This window comes from Vulpes lagopus, chromosome 1, assembly GCF_018345385.1.
Source record: "Vulpes lagopus strain Blue_001 chromosome 1, ASM1834538v1, whole genome shotgun sequence".
Taxonomy (NCBI): domain Eukaryota; kingdom Metazoa; phylum Chordata; class Mammalia; order Carnivora; family Canidae; genus Vulpes; species Vulpes lagopus.
Window position 1 is genome coordinate 35,768,486 of NC_054824.1, and position 22,242 is coordinate 35,790,727.

The window sequence follows — 22,242 nt, forward strand, 5'->3', positions numbered from 1 at the left end:
GGCTCCATGCCCAGCGTGGAGCCCAATGCAGGGCTCAATATCATAACCCTGAGAATCATGACCTGAACAGAAATCAAGAGTTGGACAGGTAACTGACTGAGCCACCCAGCTGCCTCTCTCTCCGATGTTTAAAGGGGTTCAATTATCCCTTCTCCACTCCTATTTTTAGTGCTTTGAAATTCCTAGAAATCTGTCACTCCCTATCCTAAAAGAATGTTTTCAGTCTTTGATTATTATACTTCTTCCTGCTTCTAGAGCACCATGCTACGTGCTCCTAGAAACATGCAGTGCCCTGAGAACACTGGTTCTTTTCAGGCTTTTCTTTTCCATTCCTAAAGGAAGAAGTATAAAGCTTAATTAAGTAGGCAGTACCTGAAGCTTTGTGAAAACAGTTGAGGGAAAAAGAAAGAAAGAAGCTGTGCTTATGTTAATAATTTTAATCTCGTCACATCTACAGGACAATAAGAGAGCCCCCATTATTTATGAGGATTATGGAAACCACCTAGATTTTAGAATATGTAATGTGATTATTTATATTCAAAGAAGTTCACCTGCCTGAACTAGTCTATCATTTTCCTCAATTACCAATTAGGGTCTCTCTTCAGTAGTCTTCTAATCAGTAAATTTAATTTTGATTGTGGAGGAACCTAGTGTACTTCAATAACTTTAAGAGAGAGCTTTGCACAAATTATATCTCTCCTATTCACATACCATAATAGCCATTGTACCCTTTGTATACAAAGCTGGGAAAGATCATTACATTTTATTTACATGTTTAACACTATTTAAAAATTAGTTCCTAAAAAAATAAAAATAAAAATTAGTTCCTAATATTTTTTGAGATATTATCATTATTACCATTTTTATTGAAGAAAATTTGAAAATAAGAAGAAAAAAATATTTCAACATTCAAAGAGAATCGCTGAACTATTTTCTTGCTCCTTCTCACTCTGTCTTCCTTTCCCTCCTCTTTCTCTTTCTCTCTCTTCCTTCTTTTCTTAACATGCTTACATAGAGCCCATGGTTGGAATCATATTATAAATACAATTTTGTTATATTTAACTTTTAAGCATTTTCCACTTACTCCATATTTCTTTATTTCTTTGAAATAATCTACCTTATTTTAGTTAGTAATGAAGGGGAGCAGAATTTACCACCAAAAAATGTCACTTTATCACAAGAATCACTTTGACCTAAAAGCAATCAAAATCCAGCAGATTCAGAAAAGACTTTTTACCTCCCTCTCAACTGCTTAAATTTACTTTGGAAAGGGGTCCTGTACCAGGAAGAGAGCTATTTCCAGACATTTTTCTTTAAGGAGCTTATCTGCATAACAGGGCAACTTTATTCCCTAAACACCTCCTCTGCCTTGCTGTGAATGGCCTCCCTCCATTTTGCATCCCTAAATCCATACCGCATTCCTTAAGCAGGATGTTATATAAACCTCAATTAACTGGTTGCCCTTTGAGTCTTCATATTTTTATGAGGCTCTTGTGTGTATGCAATTTTGTTTGCCTAATCTCTCATATTGATTTAATTATTAGACCAAAGAACCCTAGAAGGGGGAAAAGGAAAAATTTTCTGCCTCTACAGTAACTATCCTTTAATTAGACACTAAGTATGAGTATCATTCCATCTTTTGCTTTCATATCGGTGACTGCCAGCTCCCCCAAAACATTTCCAACACATTCCAGTGATAAGGCAAAGCTGAATTTATTGCTTACCTCAGTAAAGGAGACCACTACCTTAACAGAATCTTAGCATCTCTCTTCCTGAGAGTAGACCCAGTGATTTATAAGGCTTTTGGGGATCTGATCTAAAGTGGATCTTTCAACAAGAGAAATTGAAAAAGACAGAGTAAAGGGACGCCAGGGTAGCTCAGAGGTTGAGCACCTGCCTTTGGCTCAGGTCGTAATCACCAGGTCCCAGAGTTGAGTACCGAATTGGGCTCTCTGCGTGGAGCCTGCTTCTCCCTCTGCCTATGTCTCTGTCTCTCTCTGTGTGTCTCTCATGAATGAATAAATAAATAAAATCTTATAAAAAAAAGAGAGAGAGAGAGTAAGAATCATATAGTGGTTTGGGATTGATTGGAGCATAGGCAAGGTAAAAGTTTGAGGCGAAGGTTTTAGAGACTAGAAGAGAAAACAGTTGTTTGGTCTTACTATTTGAAAGTTGACCAAAAAAAAAAAAAAAAAAAAAAAAAGTTGACCAGTCCAATGTTTCTTTAGATGTATTTGCAAGATATCCCAGAAATGAAAAATAAAGATATTTCTGACTCTTATCTTCCAAGAATTTCTTAGAATAGTAAAGTAAGGGCAGCTCCTGTGGCGCAGCGGTTTAGTGCTGCCTGCAGCCTGGGGTGTGATCCTGGAGACCCTGGATCGAGTCCCATGTCGGGCTCCCTGCATGGAGCCTGCTTCTCCCTCTGCCTGTGTCTCTGCCTCTCTCTCTCTCTCTCTCTCTCTCTCTCTGTGTCTCTATGAATAAATAAATAAAAATCTTTAAAAAAAAAGAATAGTAAAATTATGTTGAAGATAGTAGAATAATAAAGTCAAGTTAATGAGGATAGCAAAGGAGTAAAGTGACGGGAGTACAGATGTTTTTGTTTTTCAATTAATAATAACACAATGAACATATTTATTTATACATTTTTTCCAACTGTTTTTTTCTCCTCTGAATAGATTTCCAGAAGTAAAATTACTGAGTTCAGGGGGTTCAATGAATAATTTTTAAACTGTTGAAACTTACTGCCAAATGGCGCAGCGGTTTGGCGCCTGCTTTTGGCCCAGGGCGCGATCCTGGAGATCCGGGATTGAATCCCACGTCGGGCTCCTGGTGCATGGAGCCTGCTTCTCCCTCTGCCTGTGTCTCTGCCTCTCTCTCTCTCTCTATGTCTATCATAAATAAATAAATAAATAAATAAATAAATAAATAAATAAATAAATCTTTAAAAAAAAATAACTCACTACAGTATTATACGTACCAATTTACTCTTCATTGTCTTTCATATTTTTTCTTTTTTTTTTTTTTTAAGTAGGCTCCACACCCAGCATGGAGCCCAATATGGGGCCTGAACCCACAATCCTGAGGTCAAGACTTTAGCTGAGATCGACAGTCAGATGATTAACCACCTGAGCCATACAGGCCCCCCAACTTTGATATCTTTTTAAAAAAAATACATTTAGAGCACTAATGATACATATTCAACATCTTTTAAATTACCACTGGACTTCATTGTTTTAAGAATCAGACTCAGGCAGCCTGGGTGGCTCTGCAGTTTAGCGCCGCCTTTGGCCCAGGGGGTGATCCTGGAGACTGGGGATCAGGTCCCACTTCGAGCTGTCTGGATGGAACCTGCTTCTCCCTTTGTCTGTGTCTCTGCCCCTCTCTCTCGCTCTCTCTGTGTGTGTCTCTCATGAATAAATAAAATCTTAGAAAAAAAGAATCAGACTCAAAAATAGGTAATCACAGGCAAGCAAATTCTATGGGAAAAAAAGGTACATTATTGATATATTGTCATAATTTCTTACTGAAATATAATTGACATATACACATGTTAGTTTTAGGTGTACAACGTAATGATTCAATATTTGTATATTTTGTGGATTATCACCACCATAAGTCTAGTTAATATTTGTCACGACACATAATTACAAAAAATTTTTTTCTTACGATGAGAACTTTTAAGATCTATTCTTTTGGCAACTTTCAAATATGCAATATATCATCAGTTATAGTCACAATGCTGTGCATTACATCCCTAGAACTTTTTTATTTTATAAATGAAAGTTTGTATTTTTGTCCTCTTTTACTCATTTGCTCCTCTTGCCCCTGCCCTTCTCCCCTAAGCAACCGCCAATATGTTCTCTATCTGTAGGCTTGAGTTTTTTTGTTTGTTTTGTTCATTTGTGTTGTTATTGTTGTTCTTTAGAAGATTTTATTTATTTATTTGGATAAGAGCAAGAGATAGATGGGAGAGGCAGAGGGAGAGAGAGGTGCAGGCTCCTCATGGAGCAGGGAGCCCAGGGCAGGGCTCCATCCCAGGACTCCAGCTAGGATCATGACCTTAGCTGAATGCAGATGCTTAACTGACTAAGCCACCCAGGCTTAGTTCATTCTTTAGATGTTCATTTTTTAGATGCCACGTATAAGTGGAATCATATGGTATTTATCTTTTTCTGTTTGAATTATTTCACTTAACCTAATACCCTCAAGGTTCATCCACGTTGCAAATGACAGGATTTTCTTCTTCTTTTTTTTTTTTTTTGGCTGAGTAATATTCATATTCATATATATATATATAATCTCACAGCTTCTTTATCCATTCATTTGTGGTGAACCCTTAGGTTTTTTCCAAGTCTTGGCTATTGTAAATAATGCTGCGATGAAATGGGGATGCTGATATCCTTTTAAATTAGTGTTTTTGCATCCTTCTGATAAATACCCAGAAGTGGGACTGCTGGAACATGTGAGAGTTCTATTTTTAATTTTTTTGAAAAATCCTCGTACTGTTTCCCACAGTGGCTGAACCAATTTGTATTGCCACCAACAACAGTGCATAAGGGTTCTGTTTTCATCCTTGCAAATACTTGTTATTTCTTGTCTTTTTGATGATAGCCTTTTTAACAGTGGCAAAGTGATACCTCATTGTGGTTTTGCTTTGCATTTCCCTAATGATTAGTGATGTTAAGCAGCTTTCCTTTTTTTTTATTTTGAAAGAGAAAGAGAGAGAGCACACAAGCAGAGGGAGGGACAGAGGGAGAGAGAGAATCTCAAGCAGACTCCTCAATAAGTGTGAAGTTGGACATAGGATGGGGCTCAGTCTCACAATGCTGAGATCATGACCTGAGCTGAAATCAAGAATTGGATGTTTAACTAACTGAGCCACCCAGGTGCCCTGTTGAGCACTTTTTCATGTACCCATTGTCTATCTCTATGCCTTTGAAAAAATTTCTATTCAGATCCTCAGCCCTTTTTTATTTGGATTGTTTTTTTTTTTTTTGCTATTGCATGAGTTTTCGTTGTTGTTGTTCATTTGGTAGGTTGCATTTTTATTTTGTTGGTGATATCCTGTGCTTTACAGAAGTTTCTCAGTTTGACATGTGGTATATTTTTATTAAATTTGTTTTGAGGGGGAAGCCTGGGTGGCTCAGCGGTTTAGTGCCGCCTTCGGCTTGGGGTGTGATCTTGGAGACCGGGGATCGAGTCCTACGTCGGGCTCCCTGCATGGAGCCTGCTTCTCCCTCTGCCTGTGTCTCTGCCTCTCTTTCTCTCTGTGTCTCTCATGAATAAATAAATAAAATCGTTTTTTAAAAAAATTTTGTTTTGATGATGTGGAAAAAAATTATATCAATCATCTACTGCTTTCCAACAAATTACCCCCCAAACTTAGTGACTTAAAACAAAAATGATTTTTTATTTCTCATAATTCCATGGGATGATGGGGTGGTTCTGTTCTACATGATGTACCTGAGATTCTTTTTTTTTTTTTTTTAAGACTTTATTTATTTATTCATGAGAGACACAGAGAGAGGGGCAGAGACATAGGCAGAGGCAGAAGCAGGCACCAGTCAGGAAGCCGGATGTGAGACCTGACCCTGGGACTCCGGGATCACACCCTGAGCCAAAGGCAGACACTTAACTGCTGAGTCACCGAGGCGTCCCAGTTTTGATTTTTTAAGGTTCTAATATTCAATCTATTTGAATTTTATTTTATTTTTTTAAAGATTTATTTATTTACTTATTTATTCATGATAGAGAGAGAAAGAGAGAGAGAGAGACAGGCAGAGACACAGGCAGAGGGAGAAGCAGGCTCCATGCCAGGAGCCCCACGTGGGACTAGATCCCAGGACTCCAGGATCCCGCCCTGGGCTGAAGGCAGGCACCAAACTGCTGAGCCACCCAGGGATCCCCTGAATTTTATTTGGAAATACAGAGTGAGGTGAACACAAATTGACTTTTTTCAAAATTCACAAATTGCCATTTTTTTAAATATTTTTCTTCTTTCTCATTGATTTGTAATTCCTCCTTTATTCTCTATTAAGTATTCTTCTTCTTCTTCTTCTTCTTTTTTTTTTAAGGTAAACTCCAGGCCCAACATGGGGCTTCAATTCATAGCCCCAAGATTAAGAGTCACATGCTCTACTGACTGAGCAGCCAGATGCCTCCTTATATTAAATCTTATAACAAAGTCTATTTCTGTGCTCTCCATTTCATTCCATCAGTGGTCTTTTATTCCAACATTATTCCTAAATTTTTAAGATTATTGTTTTCTATATTTTTGAATTATTGATAGGGCTATCTTCCTTACTCCCTATTGCTTTCTATTCTTACCTAATCATAATACAAAATTTTCAATATCAAATTTTTTCAAGTTCTGAAAGAAAAATCCCGTTGGAATATTGACTAGAACTACTAAATCTATGGGAAAACATAGAGAGAACATAAGGTTTCAAGTTCACAAAAAAAAAAAAAATGTTTTTAACAAACTGGAGTTTTTTTGAGAGCCTTCTAAAAAAAATCACTGGCTTTAAAAATATTTTTCCTTTTTATTCCCCAAATGGCACCAGCTGTGCAGTTTTACTGCCAGCCAGAATGTTGTTTTCAGCTTCCACTGAGGTTTTTTCCTGCGCTCAATCTGTAGGCTTTTCTTCCCCTATTGTATTTACCAACATGACATGACAATGAAGTATATTTCATTATATATTGCATGTATATTGAATTATTACACACATTACATATACACTGAGGTAAATTATATTTTCATTGAATTATATTCTCTGGGCAATTTTAATATAAATAAACATAGTGTTTAATCATTTTGTTTTCTTTTTTTCCTATTTAGGTTCTTACTCAAAGTATTCTTTTAGTCTTTGATTTTGGTCAATGATCTTTAAGACAAAGAAAGAAGAAAAATATTTTTTTATTCCTTCTCATTATAATAAAGATCTCTACTATCATAAGTGCCAACTGGCTCATTGCCCACCAAGGAAGAAATAATCTGAATGTAGGTCCATTGAAGAAAATCTTAAAACCATGCCTTTACGGATGGCTCTAGTTCCAACACAGCTTCTTTTTGGTCTTCTCTCTTTCCATGTGAGCACTTTCTCCAACAGTGAGAAATCTGGCTCTCATTATTTTGAATATAATTATTGATTGTCTCAATTGATTTATTTATTTTCCTATTGGCTCAATCTCCCAATCTCATTGTATCTTTCACCCACCATCTCCATGCTGCCCCTGGAGCCCATGGATGCCCACCCCCCATCCTGCATCTTTTGGTGCAAGTGTACACACCACTGATGAGCTTTCTCTCCGTGCTTTGCACTGTCTGCATGGGCACTGGTAGCTGACATGCCTCTGTTTGAAACAGCCCCTTCACTTCATCTTCACCCTGTATGGAGAAGAGAAGGGAAATGAAAGGGCAGGACTTAGAAGGAAAAAGAACAGGAAGGGAAGTGAATGGAAGGGAAGAAAATAGGAAAGGAAAGGAAATAAAGGGAAGAGAAAGGCACAAGAAAAATTTAAGTTCTGTGTTTGATTTTTAAGAAAACTATAGAGTAATTAGATCTATGAAAAACAGAACTCCTGATGACTCCAAAGGTTCTGGCAATAAGTGACTCTCCAGTGTTTGTAGTATAACATTTTGTGTCTTTCACAGCTTTATTTTATTGTTTGAGTGCTGCATTTGGGCAAGAAATACACTTTTAGTTTTTAGCTAGTGATTTCTGCTTGAGTTCTACTTTACGGAGGCTTTCTTGTTAAGATAGACAAGAGCTGGGATGGCAGTCTTTCTTCTCTAATCTGCTTTGGAATGAATTGACTTACACAGAAGAATTGTACTCCCTGAAACATTTTCCTTCCTTTCCTTTCTTCCTTTCTTTCCTCCTTCCTTCCTCCCTTTCTTCATTTTTTAAGGCAGAAAGATATTGACACAAATTTTTAATATATCAAAATAAATCAAACATTCTATTATATTCAAGAAGATGATCAAGAAGTCTGACTATTCCAAAGTATTGGAATCAATATAATTTGACCTATTATAAAAGAAGGAATAAATATTTGAGGGTTTTTTTTCCCAGTGAATTATCATTTGAAAAGGAGTTGTTTTTTTTTTTTTTTTTTTTTTTAAAGCTTGAATTGTACTTTAATAGTAAATAATTCTTTTGGGTCAACTATTCATGTTGCCTACATTTCTATATAAACAACTATGATAAGGCCCATTTTGCTTTTTTTGTAATGACATTTTGAAAAATCATCAGTTTCTGTTTTTTCTTAAGTAGGCTCCTTGCCCAACATGGGGCTTGAGCTCACAACCCTGAGATTAAGACTTGCATGCTCTTCTGACAGCCAGCCACACATCCTGAAAAATCATCAGTTTTGGAGATAGTATGTGATATATAATAATATTACCTTTGACAATTCCATAAACAATGTAATTCAGTTTTCACAGATAATTTCCCATTGTTACCATACTTTACAATGTGTATAATTTTATTTTCAGAATATGTATGTATATGTCTAATAAACTTCTTTTACTGTGGGTAAACAGTAAAAATAAATATCTTTCTAATTTAGTGCTGAATTTAAAGTTGAATTTAACATTATATTCAGTGAAGGAAAAATAAGATTATTTTAAAAGTCTAAGTTATAGGGATGCCTGGGTGGCCCAGTCAGTTAAGTGCCTGGCTCTTGATTTTGGCTCAGATCATGATCTCAGGGTGGTGAGATCAAGCCCAGCATCAAGCTCTATGTTTAGTGGATCTTGCTCGAGATTCTTTCTCCCTCTCCCTCTAAGCCTCCCCTGGTCCCCACTCTCTCTTAAAACAAAAACAAAAACAAAAAAAACTAAGTTATAGATGTATAAGGTAGTTTTAAAAAATCAAATAGTCCTGTAAGATGAAAGAACAACAGTCATACACTGTTTCACCAGTTTCACTCAGAATTCCACCTCTCAAAGGCAAGTATTTTCAAATTTTCTAGCTCTTTCCTCTGATACTTGTATCTATATATATAGAAAACGTATGTAAGCTTTTAAGTTAATATTTAAGTTGATATTTTCTGTTGACTTGCAACTGTAAAAGATGAACATTAGCTCCTTTATCCAAATACACCCTTACACTGCAGATACTTCCCTTTTATTCTCCCACTATTTTTAGTTATATAGTAATTTTTGTTAGCTCAATTTTTAGTGTTTAAATTAAACTTTATATGTGAAGAATACCAGGATTATACTTCCTTTCTTTTATAATTTGTGCATTAACTTAAAAATTATTTTTCATTTCTTAGTTTTTAATATGTTTTTCACAAATGTACCCACAATTGTGCTAAAGTAGAATTCTCAGCACAATATGTTCAGATACCCCCACTCCATCCCCACCCAATTTATTAGTTCATGGTATAAACAATAGTCATCCTGTAGACCTCCATCATCTGTTCCAAGTTCCACTGGTTGTTTCTGGTCTTGGACTCAACTGAGTTGAGTTTTTCACTTCATGTCTTTCTTAGGGATTCTCTTTCTTTTTCTCTCTTTTTTCCCCCTAGATCCCAAATCTTCATCATTCTTGGTTTACCTTCTTGTTTGGTGGAATACATCCTCCAGTAGCTTCTATGGAAAAGGATATAGTAGCTAGCCTCCAAACAGCTCTCAGTGATCCCCACCTCCTGATATTCACATCCTTGTGTAGTCTTCTTTTGATTGTGTATGGGAAAAGTGATGGTATTTCACTTGTGAGATTTGGTTCTAAAAGACTATAGCTTCTATCTAGGCAAACTTATTTATTTATTTATTTATTTATTTATTTATTTATTTATTTTTATTTTTATTTTTTATTTTTTATTTTTTTTTTTAATATTTTATTTATTTATTCATGAGAGACACAGAGACACAGGCAGAGGGAGAAGCAGACTCCATGCAGGGAGCCTGATGTGGGACTCGATCCCAGGACTCCAGGATCATGTCCTGGGCCGAAGGCAGGCACTAAACCACTGAGCCACTCAAGGATCCCTAGGCAAACTTTTCTTTATGTCTCAGATTATTTGCTTGGTAGGGACTAAGCTCCTTGTTTTGAGGAGTCTTTTTTTTTTTTTTTTTTTTTTTTTAAGATTTTATTTATTTATTTGAGAGAGAGAGAGAGAGAGCACTCCAGGGCTCAATCCCAGGGTCCTGGGATCATGACCAGAGCCCAAGGCAACTTAACTGGCTGAGCCACGCAGGCACCCCTCTTTTGAGCAGTCTTTTGAGAGGTGCATGTACAGAGGAACTAGTATCTCCCATCAGCAGCCAGCAAGGAGCTGAGATTTGTGAACAATGACACGAATAATCTTGGAAGCATTTTTTCAGCCAAAGAGGTGCCTTATTAAGATAACTGCTGCCCTGGCTGACAGGTTGACTTGCAATCATGAGAGACCCTGGATTGCTGATGCACAGAAATTGGGAGATTTTAATTAACTGTTTGTCCCTTTAAACTGCTAAGTTTTAGGGGAATATATTATGCAGCAGTTGATAACTAATGCAAAGAGTGATGGGAGATAAGTTTTTTGAGATATTAAATGTGTTAAAAATGTCCTTGATTGATCATTGTACTAATTTACAAGCTTGGCTAGGCATGTAATTCTAGGGTAGAAATGTATTTACCTTAAAATTTTAAAAGAGTCAGAGTTGCAGTTGAGCAGTTGATGTCTTCTTGATTCCTGATTCTTTTCATATGTCCTTTTCCTCTCTCACCTCAGAATCTCTGTTCTGAAATTTTATGATACTAAATCCTGGAATAGATCTCTTTTCATTTATTATGCTGGGGTATATATTAGCCTCTTTCAATTTAAAAAATTGTGAGAAGTTTTCTTGAATTATTTCTTTATTTCTTTGAATTATTTCTTTTAAAAGAAATATTCTTTTCTCTCTTTCTCTGTTCTTTCTTTCTGGAACTCTTACTTGTAGGCTGTTGAAACTTCTACGTCGATCCTCTTATTTTCTTAATCTTTTCTACTTTTCATCCACTTTTTTGTTTTTTCTTCTGTGCTCCGGGAGATTTCCTCAACTTTATATTCCAACTCTTCCATTGAATTTTTAAAGTTTGCTATCTTTCCTTTCCCCATAATCTTTCAAATAAGAAGAACTTTAGGAGTGCCTGGCTGGCTTAGTCAGTTGGGTGTCCAGCTCTTGATTTCAGCTCAGGTCATGATCTGAGTCATGAGATCAAGCCCCCGTTGGACTCCATATTCAGTACGAAATCTCCTTGAGACTCCTTCTCCCCTTGCCTCTGCTGCTCTCCCCCCCCCCCCCCCTGCTCATGCTCTCTCTCTCTATCTCAAGTAAATAAGTAAGTAAGTCAGTAAGTAAAACCCTTAAAAAAAAAAGGAGGACTTTATTAGGTAGATTAGAATAGGATAAACTTCTAGGTAGAATATTATTTATTGGCTGCAGGAAAGATGTTACTGTCATTTAATCTATGAGCATTGCTCAAATTTGGAAATTCCTACTGTCTGGCATAGCACGGATGAACTTCTGCTATTGAAATTAGTGCTCTAATTAGATAATTTATTTAGATTGTTTTTTTTTACAAGTCCAATTGTATAGCTACTGCTGAACCAAAGGTTTCCATGCTACATGGGTTTGTTTGAGTGCTGGATGAAGTTGCTTTTCTAATTGCTAACAAGTAGGGAGTGGGTGATGAACTCAGTCAAGTCCTGTAAGACTTTAGGCAGTGGGAAAGTATCTACTATTTTTGGTGCTTTTCATTTCTACATGCAGTTCTGAGTTCTCATTTGATATCATTTTCTTTCAGCCTGAAGAATTTCCTTTAACATTTCTTGTAGTGGAGATTTTCTTGTGGCAAACTCACATTTTATCTGTAATATCTTTATTCTACCATCTTTTTTTATACCATTAAAATTTTTGAGTATAATGAACATACAATGTTTTATTAATTTCATGTATATGATATAATGACTCAACAATTCTATATATTACTCAGTGCTCGTCACCATAAGTGTATTCTTCTACCATCATTTTTGAAAGATATATTTTTTTAAGATTTTATTTTTAAAATAAATAAAATACACCCAACATGGGGCTCAATTTACAACCCCAAGATCAAGAGTTGCATGCTCTACTGACTAAGCCAGCCAGGTGCCCCTTGAAGGATATTTTCAATGTCTACTGAACATGGAATTGTAGGTTCAATTCTAGTTTTATTTTTCTTATAGCAATTTAAAGATGTCATTTCATTTTCTTCCTGCTTGCAGTGTTTCTTATGAGAACTCAGTCTTAATGGTTATCATTTTCTCCCTGCATGTAATGTGGTGTTTTTTCCCCCCTCCTCTGGAGGCTTTTAAGATTGTTTTTTTATTCTTGGTTTTCAGTAATTTGACTATACTGTGGTTCTCTTTCTTTTTTCTTATTGAGATTCCCCGCCCCCAGGTTTAGTGAAATATAACATTGTATAAGTTTAAAGTGCATAATGTAATGTTTTGATATACATATATATTGTGAAATGATTATCACAATGAGGTTAGTTAACACCTCTATCACCTCACACATCTACTTTTTTGTGACAAGAACATTTAAGATCCAATCTCTTAGAAACTTTCAAGTATATAATATAGTATTGTTAACTACAGTCACCATACTGAATATTAGATCCTCAGATCATCTTATAACTGGAAATCTGTATCCTTTGACCAATATGTCTCCATTTCCCCTACTTGATAACCCCTGACAACCACCATCTACTCTCTGTTTTTATGAGTTCAGCTCTTTTAGATTCTACATATAAGTCAAATCATGCAGTATTTGTCTTTCTCTGTCTGACTTCGTTTAGCATAATGCCTCCTAGGTCCATTCATGCTGTTGTAAATGGAAGAATTTCCTTCTTTTTAATAGCTTCACAATATTTAATGAATATATGTAATTATAATATAATTATATATCTAAATCATTTATTTATGCAGTTTTTCAAATGTCTTTATCAGATTTAAAATTCTTCTCTTTTAAAGATTTATTTATTTATTTTAAAGAGAGAGAGAGAGCAGGGAGAGAGGCAGAGGCAGAGGGGGAGAGAAACTCAAGCAGACTACATGCAGAGCATGGAGCCTAATTCAGGGCTCCATCTAATGACCCTGAGATCAGACTTGAGCTGAAGCCAAGAGCTACTTCACCAGCTGCACCACCCAGGTGCCCCTAGATTTAAAATTCTCTTAAGGGATATGCAGATAAGCTAATATGATCAGCTACTAGTATATTTTGGTAGCTCTTAATTTTTGTACTAAAGAGCCGGTTCACCTTTTCTCCATGTTCAGGACTTAACTTTAATAAAATTGTGCCATGTTCTTCATTTGCTACTGGAGCATAAGTGTTTTCACCCTGCTTGGTATAATAGTTTTCTTCCTGTAGGTATGTTTGTAGAACTTTTTTTTTTTTTTTCAACTTCACCACAACATTATCTTCCCATCATTCCCTCCAGGAAGAAGCAAATAAGATTCTGGCAGAGAGCAGAGCTGGATTACTCCCAAAGTGTTGTCCTTAAATCCTAGTTCTTGGGATTTATTATATATTATATCACAAATATCATAATATAATTATTTATAAAATATTATAACCCATATATGTTGTATTCATATGTAATAAGAATATTATTGGATGAATATATAATATAATTACATATTATAATATATATAAAATCACATTTTCTTTATCCATTCATTCATCATTGGGTATTTAGATTGTTTCCATGTCTAGGTTATTATGGATAATGCTGCAATGAACATAGAAGTGCAGTTATCTCTTTGAGAAAGTGCTTTTACTTCCTTTGTATATATAGCTGTGGCTTTTTTTTTTTAAATTTACACTGCTAAGAGTGCATTGAGCTTCTTGGATTTGTAGGTTGCTAGTTTTTATTAAATTTGGAAACACTTTCACTATTATTTCTTCAAATATTTTTTTCTGCTTCAATCTCTGTCCCCTCTAGGACTTCACTTACATTTTAGACTTTTTGATTTGTCTCACAAGTCATGGAGGTGCTCATAATTATATTCAACATTTTTTCTTTCTGTGCTTCAATTTGGATATTTTGCTGTTGTTCTCTGCCCTGTTTTTAAGTTCCCTGATTTTTTTCTACTGCAATGTCTAACCTGCTGTTAAAACAATCTCAGTAAAATTTTCTTTTCAGATATTGTATTTTTAAGTTCCAGAATTGATTCTTTTATAAAGTTTCAATTTCTCTATTGAGCTTTCCCCCATCTTTACACTCATAGCTTATCTTGTCCTTTAAATCCATAAATACATTTATAGGGGCACTTGGCTGGCTCAACCAGTGGAGCATGCAACTCTTGATCTCAGGGTCATGAGTTTGAGCACCACACTGGGGATAAAGATTACTTAAAATAATACTTTTAAAAATGTTTAAAAGTAAATACATTTATAAAAGCTGCTTTAAAATTCTTTGCTGCTAATAACCCATATTTTGCCATTCTTGAGTGTTTCAATCTCTGTTGTGTGTTTTTTTTCCCCCTGCTTATGGTAACATTTTCATGATTCTTTGTATGCCTAGGAATTTAAAATTTTTTATTGGTTATTGTGTTTGATACATCATTGTAAGCCCAGGTTTTTTCTTCCTTTCAGGAGGACTGGGTTTTTTACTCAATTTATTTGCCAAAGGAACTTGATATTTTTGAGGCTTATTTTTCAGTGTGATTAGGGCAGATACAGAGTAGCCTTTGCTCTACAGCTTAAGCAACCCTACTTGTAATGTGTGGGAATGTGAGGACTTTCTGTGATCTTGATTGAATGCCTAGGCTATTCAATGAAGTTTCTCCACTCTGCCAGGTGGAATTCTGTCATGTCTTGGATTATGCAGCTCTCTAGAATTTCCCTTCAGTTCTCAGCTCTCCTGTAGTTGGTCTCTGCCAGGCTTAGCCCTATCTCATCTTTTAGTAGTACTTAAGGAGACTTTGATGCATATTTCTAGGGCTCATTCCCTTCATAGCTCCTTCTCTTCTAGCACCCTATTCCACCAATTACATCCTCAACAGACTTGAACTCTGATTTCTATTTCCTCAAAGGCAGTTCAGCCTCTGTATTATACTTGTCCTCCACCTCTCTATGCCATAGTCTGGGATGTGCTTCCAAGGGAAAGTTCGGTCAAATGTGTGGTTCATTCACCTTGTATATTTCCCTTTTCTTAGGGATCACTATTGTGTGCTCCAGTTGTTGAACATCTGATTTCCATACATTTTGTCCAGTTGCATAGTTGTTTTTGTTCTTTCTTTAAAATGTTGTGAGGGATAGTCTGGAACCACTTACAATGTCATGAACAGAAGAGGAAGCTGCTTTTACATTTTTATTTCTAAGAATTAAGAAAAAAGGGACGCCTGGGTGGCTCAGCTGGTGAGCGCCTGCCTTCAGTTCAGGATGTGATCCTGGAGTCCTGGGATTGAGTCCCACATCGGGCTCCCTGCATGGAGTCTGCTTCTCCCTCTGCCTATGTCTCTACCTCTCTCTCTGTGTGTGAATAAATAAATAAAATCTTTTAAAAAATCTTAAAAAAGATAAAAAAATCTTTAAAAATAATTTAAAAAGTCTTGAATGCTGTATTCTTCTTTCTGCATATCTTGTTATCCCAAGTTCCTTTTATTTCTCATTCTCATTCTCATTACTGTCTTCATGAGACTTTTCCTCAAATATCTGGTTATCCTTGGCCATCCACTCATGTTAAATGGTAAGGCAATGCAAGGTTATTTGAAGTTCTGGATCTGTATGGAGAACTAGTCAACAGGTGAACTTTATTGTAGGATCATCTGGCAGCGCCTGATATCAGGATCTTTAATTAATTTCTCTTGGGCTAAAAGAAACCCTCTGCTCTCCTGGAAACACGGTCAAAAATCTCATTACTCATCAAGTTAATTTTCACCCGATCATCTTGTTTCAGTATCTTATCCCTGAGTTTAAAGTCTCTGGTTCAATTTTTCAGAGAACAAATCTTTAGCTGTCTTCCAGGGTTGGGATGAGGTGTCTTGGGTATTGAGAGAGGTGTCAGGAATGAGGGTGAGGGGGTTTTCTAACTATAGTGTTTCAATCTTTCAAGGTCCATCTGTACCAGCTTTGACTTTCAAATGTAATTGAAGCTTCAATTTTCTGAGCATTGCTGGGATCCTGCAGTCTCTTTCTGTATTTCCCTTATGTTGGCTTAGGTTTTAGTATTCTCAGGTTTGTGAAGTCAATTATCACTCATCCATCTGCTTTCCAGCCTCCAAAATGTTGTTGCTATGATTTTTTTTTTACACATCCTCTCTCTCCTTATGGCTAAAAAAATCTGTTTACTGTCATTTTAGTGGGGTTTCAGGAGGGAAAGACAGTAAATTCTATATTTTCAGTATGCTGTATTTAATTGGATGCTCGTGTTCAAGATTTTAAGTCTACAAATGCCACACAATTAGGACTAAGTATTTCTATGGTAGCCTCAACTGAATCCTTAATGTATCTGCAGGGTCTTTTTTTCTTTTTTTTTAACTTTACCATATAGAAATGATTTTGTGACTTTTCATCAAATATAATATTAATTTATTAAATGTGAGTTGATATTTTAAAAATAAGGAAACTGTTTTTGATACTAAAAAAGGCAAAGAGGGCTTATGGATCCCCTTGAAGTCTGTCCACAGAACACGAGGTTCTAAGCATTAATTATTTTATATATACAAACACACTCTTTGATATCACAGGTAATCACTTCAAGATATGAAACATTTTAACAGAGGAAATACGGATTTCTGAATTCCTTGCTTTATCTTGTTGTTAACTTTAAGATTGCTTTTACAAAGTGTAGGTCACTAGGAAGGTCAGTTTTGATAATAAGTAATAGTAATTACGATGGGATTAATACCTTACACATGGTTTTTTTTTGACAGTTTAAAATTTTTATGCAAATAATTTCATTGGTATGCAAGCATGTAGAATTATATCATGTGTTTTAAAATGTTGCTAATTCCTGTTTATGTTTTATCTTTGGATGCATGAAAATTGGTTAAGCAAGAATGCATAAAATAATCAGGATTATTAGGAAATTGTAAGCAAAATGTTAAGAATAATGCCTATCTTTCAAATGAATAAAATCCTCCTTCCTTCTTCACACACTCTCCTTTCCTCTCACAACTATGTACTAGTAAAGAAGTATTTCATTTATTACTGAATTAGGTGCTATAAGAGATTAAAAGCAAGAAGTTGACTAGTGTATGTTAGCTAACTAAAATTTTTAAATAAAAAATAAAATAAAATTCTTTTTCAACTCTTTATAATGAAAGAAAATAAAGAACCAAATTTGCATTTCAAAGAAAGCAAAAAGTTGAAAATATAGTCCAGTGTTAATACAAAATTAATAACATATTTTTGGATATAATATTTGTATTTATCATTGTCTTTACTTACCAGTGTTGATGCTTCACATTAGCTGAATTTTTTAAGAGGATAGGTTTCCTTGCCATGCTGAGCCATTCATACAGAGATAACCTGAGAAAACTATATTGGAAACTAGGTTTGAGAATTAACCTAGGGGTCAATGTGATATGGAGAGAGAGAAAGAGAGAGAGAGAAAGGGAGATCACAAAATGGAAGCCATAGTCTCTTTGTAAACTAATCTTGGAAGTGACATTTCATTACTTTATATTCTATTTGTGGGAGGTCAGTCACTAGGTCCAGCCCATGCTAAGCGGGAAGGGATAACACAGGGTATGACTAGAAAATAGGGATCTTTGTGGGCCATCTTAGAGGTTGTCTGCCATGACTGGCTACATATTCATGGGACCCAGTGAAAAAATAAAAACACATAGCTCTCTGTTAAAAAAAAAAAAAAGTTGATATTTTCAAGATGGTGATAGCACTACATTAAACTAAGTATGGAGCCCTTCTGAGTATGGGTTCCTGTCTGACTACACAGGTCACACGCCTATGAGGTGGGCCCTGCTGCCTAACATAGGGCTCCTAATTTTCCATCCTGGTCACTTACTCAGTCAGGCAAATCTATAAATCACCTGGGGCTGGAAAATATTGACTAGTTTATATGGAGATGAAAAAGCCTCTTTCAAAAATGACTTTCCAAATTGAAAATGATTTGAATGTAGAAGTGAAAAATGAAGAAAAAAGGATTCTGTACATGTTTTAGTCAGTTCTGTGAAATATAAAGAAAGAAGAGTATCAGTGTGAAGCTAAATGAGTCTTGAATTGCATCTTCAGAGAAAAAGGAGAGAAGAGTTGAGAGACAGTGTAAATATTAGTTGAAGAACTACTGGTAAGGCTTCAAATGATTTATGAGTTGGAGCTTGCCGTGAAATGACATATTCAAATTATGTAATTTGAGGAGAGTTTTGAAGAGGAATTATTTATGAATATGTGGTCAGGGTACAAGGAAGCAACAAAGAATGGAGCAATCTTATTCTGAGTGTGATGGGACTGCTACCATCCCTGTGTAGTCATGTGTGTGGTGTGATGGGTTTGGGAGTGGGGAAAGAAGGAGTTAGCACTGGAACACACACATCAGGCTCTTGGTGGAGGGCCTCATAACAGGACAAAGGGTAGATTAAGACAGCTCTTCTTGGAATGACTATAAAGGATAGGAACCAGGCAAATAATACCCAAAGCTCACTGTGCTTTTTCCCTCAAGTCTCCAACTTAACCCAAGGAGGATGGAGAATGGATCAGAAAGGGCACAGATAGATTACAAGATGGTTTCTTTTTTGGCCAAAATATATTTATATCCCAAACCACCTTTCAATGAATATGAATTCTATTTCGGGGGTATTTAAAAATTATTTAAAACAAAAATATTGGGATCCCTGGGTGGCGCAGCGGTTTGGCGCCTGCCTTTGGCCCAGGGCGCGATCCTGGAGATCCGGGATCGAATCCCACATCAGGCTCCCGGTGCATGGAGCCTGCTTCTCCCTCTGCCTGTGTCTCTGCCTCTCTCTCTCACTGTGTTCCTATCATAAAAAAAAAAAAAAAAAAAAAAAAAAAAAAAAAAATATTAAAACTTTCTTTAGTGGTATATTGTACAACTCTGTGGTTATAAATTCAAAATGAAAATAGTATCTTGCTGGGGCAGCACCGGAGGCTCAGCGGTTTAGCGCCACCTTCAGCTTGGGGTATGATCCTGGAGACCTGGGATCGAGTCCCAGGTGGGGCTCCCTGCAGGGAGCCTGATTCTCCCTCTGCCTGTGTCTCTGCCTCTCTCTCTCTCTCTCTGTCATGAATAAATGAATAAAATCTTAAAAAAAAATAGTATCTTGCCTGCTTTTATTTCTAGTTCTTGAGAGCCCTCCTCAGAGACAATTACTCTTATGTTTCCTGTGTGTTCTTCCCAAGATATATACCAAATAAATATGTTGATGTCATTTTTCACTTCTTAATATACCATACATACTTTTCTGTACCTAAGTGTTTTCACTTAATATATCTCTCAGAAGTTACTTTACATCAGTACATAGAGCTCTCTTGTTTTTTTCCTTCCTTCATTCCTTCCCTGTTTGCTCCTTCCTTCCATTTGCTTAGTGATTTATTTACTAGCTACATGCAAGGTATTCTGCTGGGTGTTATGTTAAATCCCACATTTTTCCAGCTGCATAACATTACATTATGCGATGCACCATAGTCTATTAATTAGTTCCTAATGGTGGGGATGGTCATTTAAATTATTTTAAACCCCTTAATAGCATTAGTAAAACTGGTGTGATTAATCTTAGGCATGATTTTGCAAATAAATAGATATATTTGGAGAATAAATTATAATGGTGCAATTGTCAGGCCAGAGAGTAGATACTTTTATGATTGGATAGATATTAAGTAGCCTTTCATAGAGGTTGTGCCAATTTACACTGGAAAGAGTGTATCAATTATTTTATCTTTGCCAATATGTAGATAAAAAATTAACTCGAGTTCTTTTTTTTTTTAATTAATTTTTATTGGTGTTCAATTCAAGAGTTCTTTTGCTATTATCTTATCATGAAGGAGGTAGATGACTTTTTTAGTAGTAAAGGAATCGTTTGTATTTATGAATTCTTCTTGATACAATTTACCTATTTTTCTATGAGGCTGTTAGGCTTCTTACTGATTTATAAGAGATGTAAGTACAGACATACCAGCAATTTTTCAGTGATATGAATTGCAAATATTTTCCTCCCAATATATTTTTGTTTATGCTAGCTTTAATGTGCAATACTTTAGATTTTTTTAAGTGGTTGAATTTATAAATCTTTTATTTATTGGTTACTGGGTTTGTGTCATATTTAGAAAGACTTTCTGAAATACTGATTCACCTTTTGCATTCCTGGAGTAAACCATACTTGATCATAGTGTATTTTTCTTTTAATGTGCTGCTCGGCTCTATGTTAATTGTATATTTAGCATTTTTGAAGTGATATTTATAAATAATACTGGCCTTAGTTTTCTTTTTTGTGCAATCTTTGTTAAGTTTTAATATCAATATTGTGTTTGGTTTATAAAAAACAATGTTAAATTTTCCTTGTCTATGTGAAAGAGGACTTTAGCTACCATTATTGATCCCAGTCTGTACTTGCTAATTGATTAACTTCTTTCCACCTTATCATTTAACCTGGGCAAAAGACCCATGGGCAAAATATCCTGTGATGAGAATGAAACTACCCCCTCAAGCAATTAAGACCCCACCTGAGTGATCCCAAGACAATGATCTACAACTTTTACCTACCAACTGCCCACCGACCTTTGTCCCATATTTCCCTTATATAAACTGTAAAGTATTTTCTGAGCTTTGGAGTCAATATACTATTTTCCTGATGTTGGCCTCACTGAAATTAATTCCTTTCTTGTTTTACCACCACTGGTCTTTTTTATTCATGAGAGACACAGAATGAGAGAGAGGGAGAGAGAGAGAGAGAGAGAGAGAGGAGAGAGAGAGGAGAGAGAGAGGCAGAGGCACAGGCAGAGGGAGAAGCAGGCTCCATGCAGGGAGCCCGATGTGGGACTCCATCCCGGGTCTCCAAGGATCACGCCCTGGGATGAAGGCAGCGCAAAACCGCTGAGCGACCCGGACTGCTCTATTACCACTTGTCTGATTGGAATAATCTATTCTTTAAAGATTTAGTAGTATTTCCTCGTGAATTCATTAGGGCTTTCTTTGTTTACATGTTTAGTTTTTTTTTTTTTTTGAGAGTTCTCTTTAACGGTTTTCTTTTGTCACCTCTATGATCATTGGTTTATTTAGATTTTCTATAATTTCTGGAGCCTGTTTTGGTAAATTTTACTGTCTTAGAAAATTATCCATTTTATCTAGTTTTTAAAATATTTGATATGAACAAATTAGCCTCAAAGTATTTAAATTTCTTTTTTATCTATGATTATTTTCCTCTTACTGTATTTTTGCTTTCTTCCAGTTTTTTTCTTGATTAAATTGGCCAATACTTTATTAGTCAGTAGTGTATGGTTTAATACTGTCTCTTCTCTTTCCAGGGCTCTCCTATCTTTGTTTTATATTCTTGCTTAATAGGAACAATTATTTTATAACAATTTAAGGGGTTCACTGCTTGGGGGGGCATCAAAACAAAAAAATTTATTATTTGTTACAAGAGACACAGAGATAGCTATGAAAGACTGTCTCTATGTGGAGTTAGTACAGAAAATTTTTATTCAGTGTATTAGGGGGCAGGGAGTTTGCATAGGAACATAGGTTCAATTGTACATGTCTAGCATGTCAACATGCTAGAACATGCATCATATGTTCAAAAAATGGCAGAAAATTCTGCCAGTAGGAGGAGATCCTGGGTAGTACAATGAGCTAAAGGTAATATGGGATAACTCTGGGGCTTCTATGCAAGTCCTCAGCTCTTATCCAGCTTAAACAGGCTCAAGTAAGGGGTTATCAGGTAAGACACATCTAACAAGGGGCTATCAGTGGGACACCTAGTTGAGTGTGGCCTTTTCTGGAACTGTTGGTTCTTTAACAGTTTTTGTCCTTTTTGGTTTTTTTTTTTGTCCTTTTCTTTCCTCCCTTCTACTGACAGCCTTCAGCCCTCTTATTTGAATAACTTCCTGTTGCATCCTAGCTAAAAATTTCAGTATGTTTTAAAATTTTTGTCAAAATGTTTAATCATAATTTTCATATGCCTCATGTGGTGTTATTCTAAATACTCCTCGTCTGCCCTTTTGAGGTGCGTGGCTGGCTCAATTGGTGGAACATGTGACTTTTTTTTTTTTTTAAGATTTTATTTATTTTTTCATGAGAG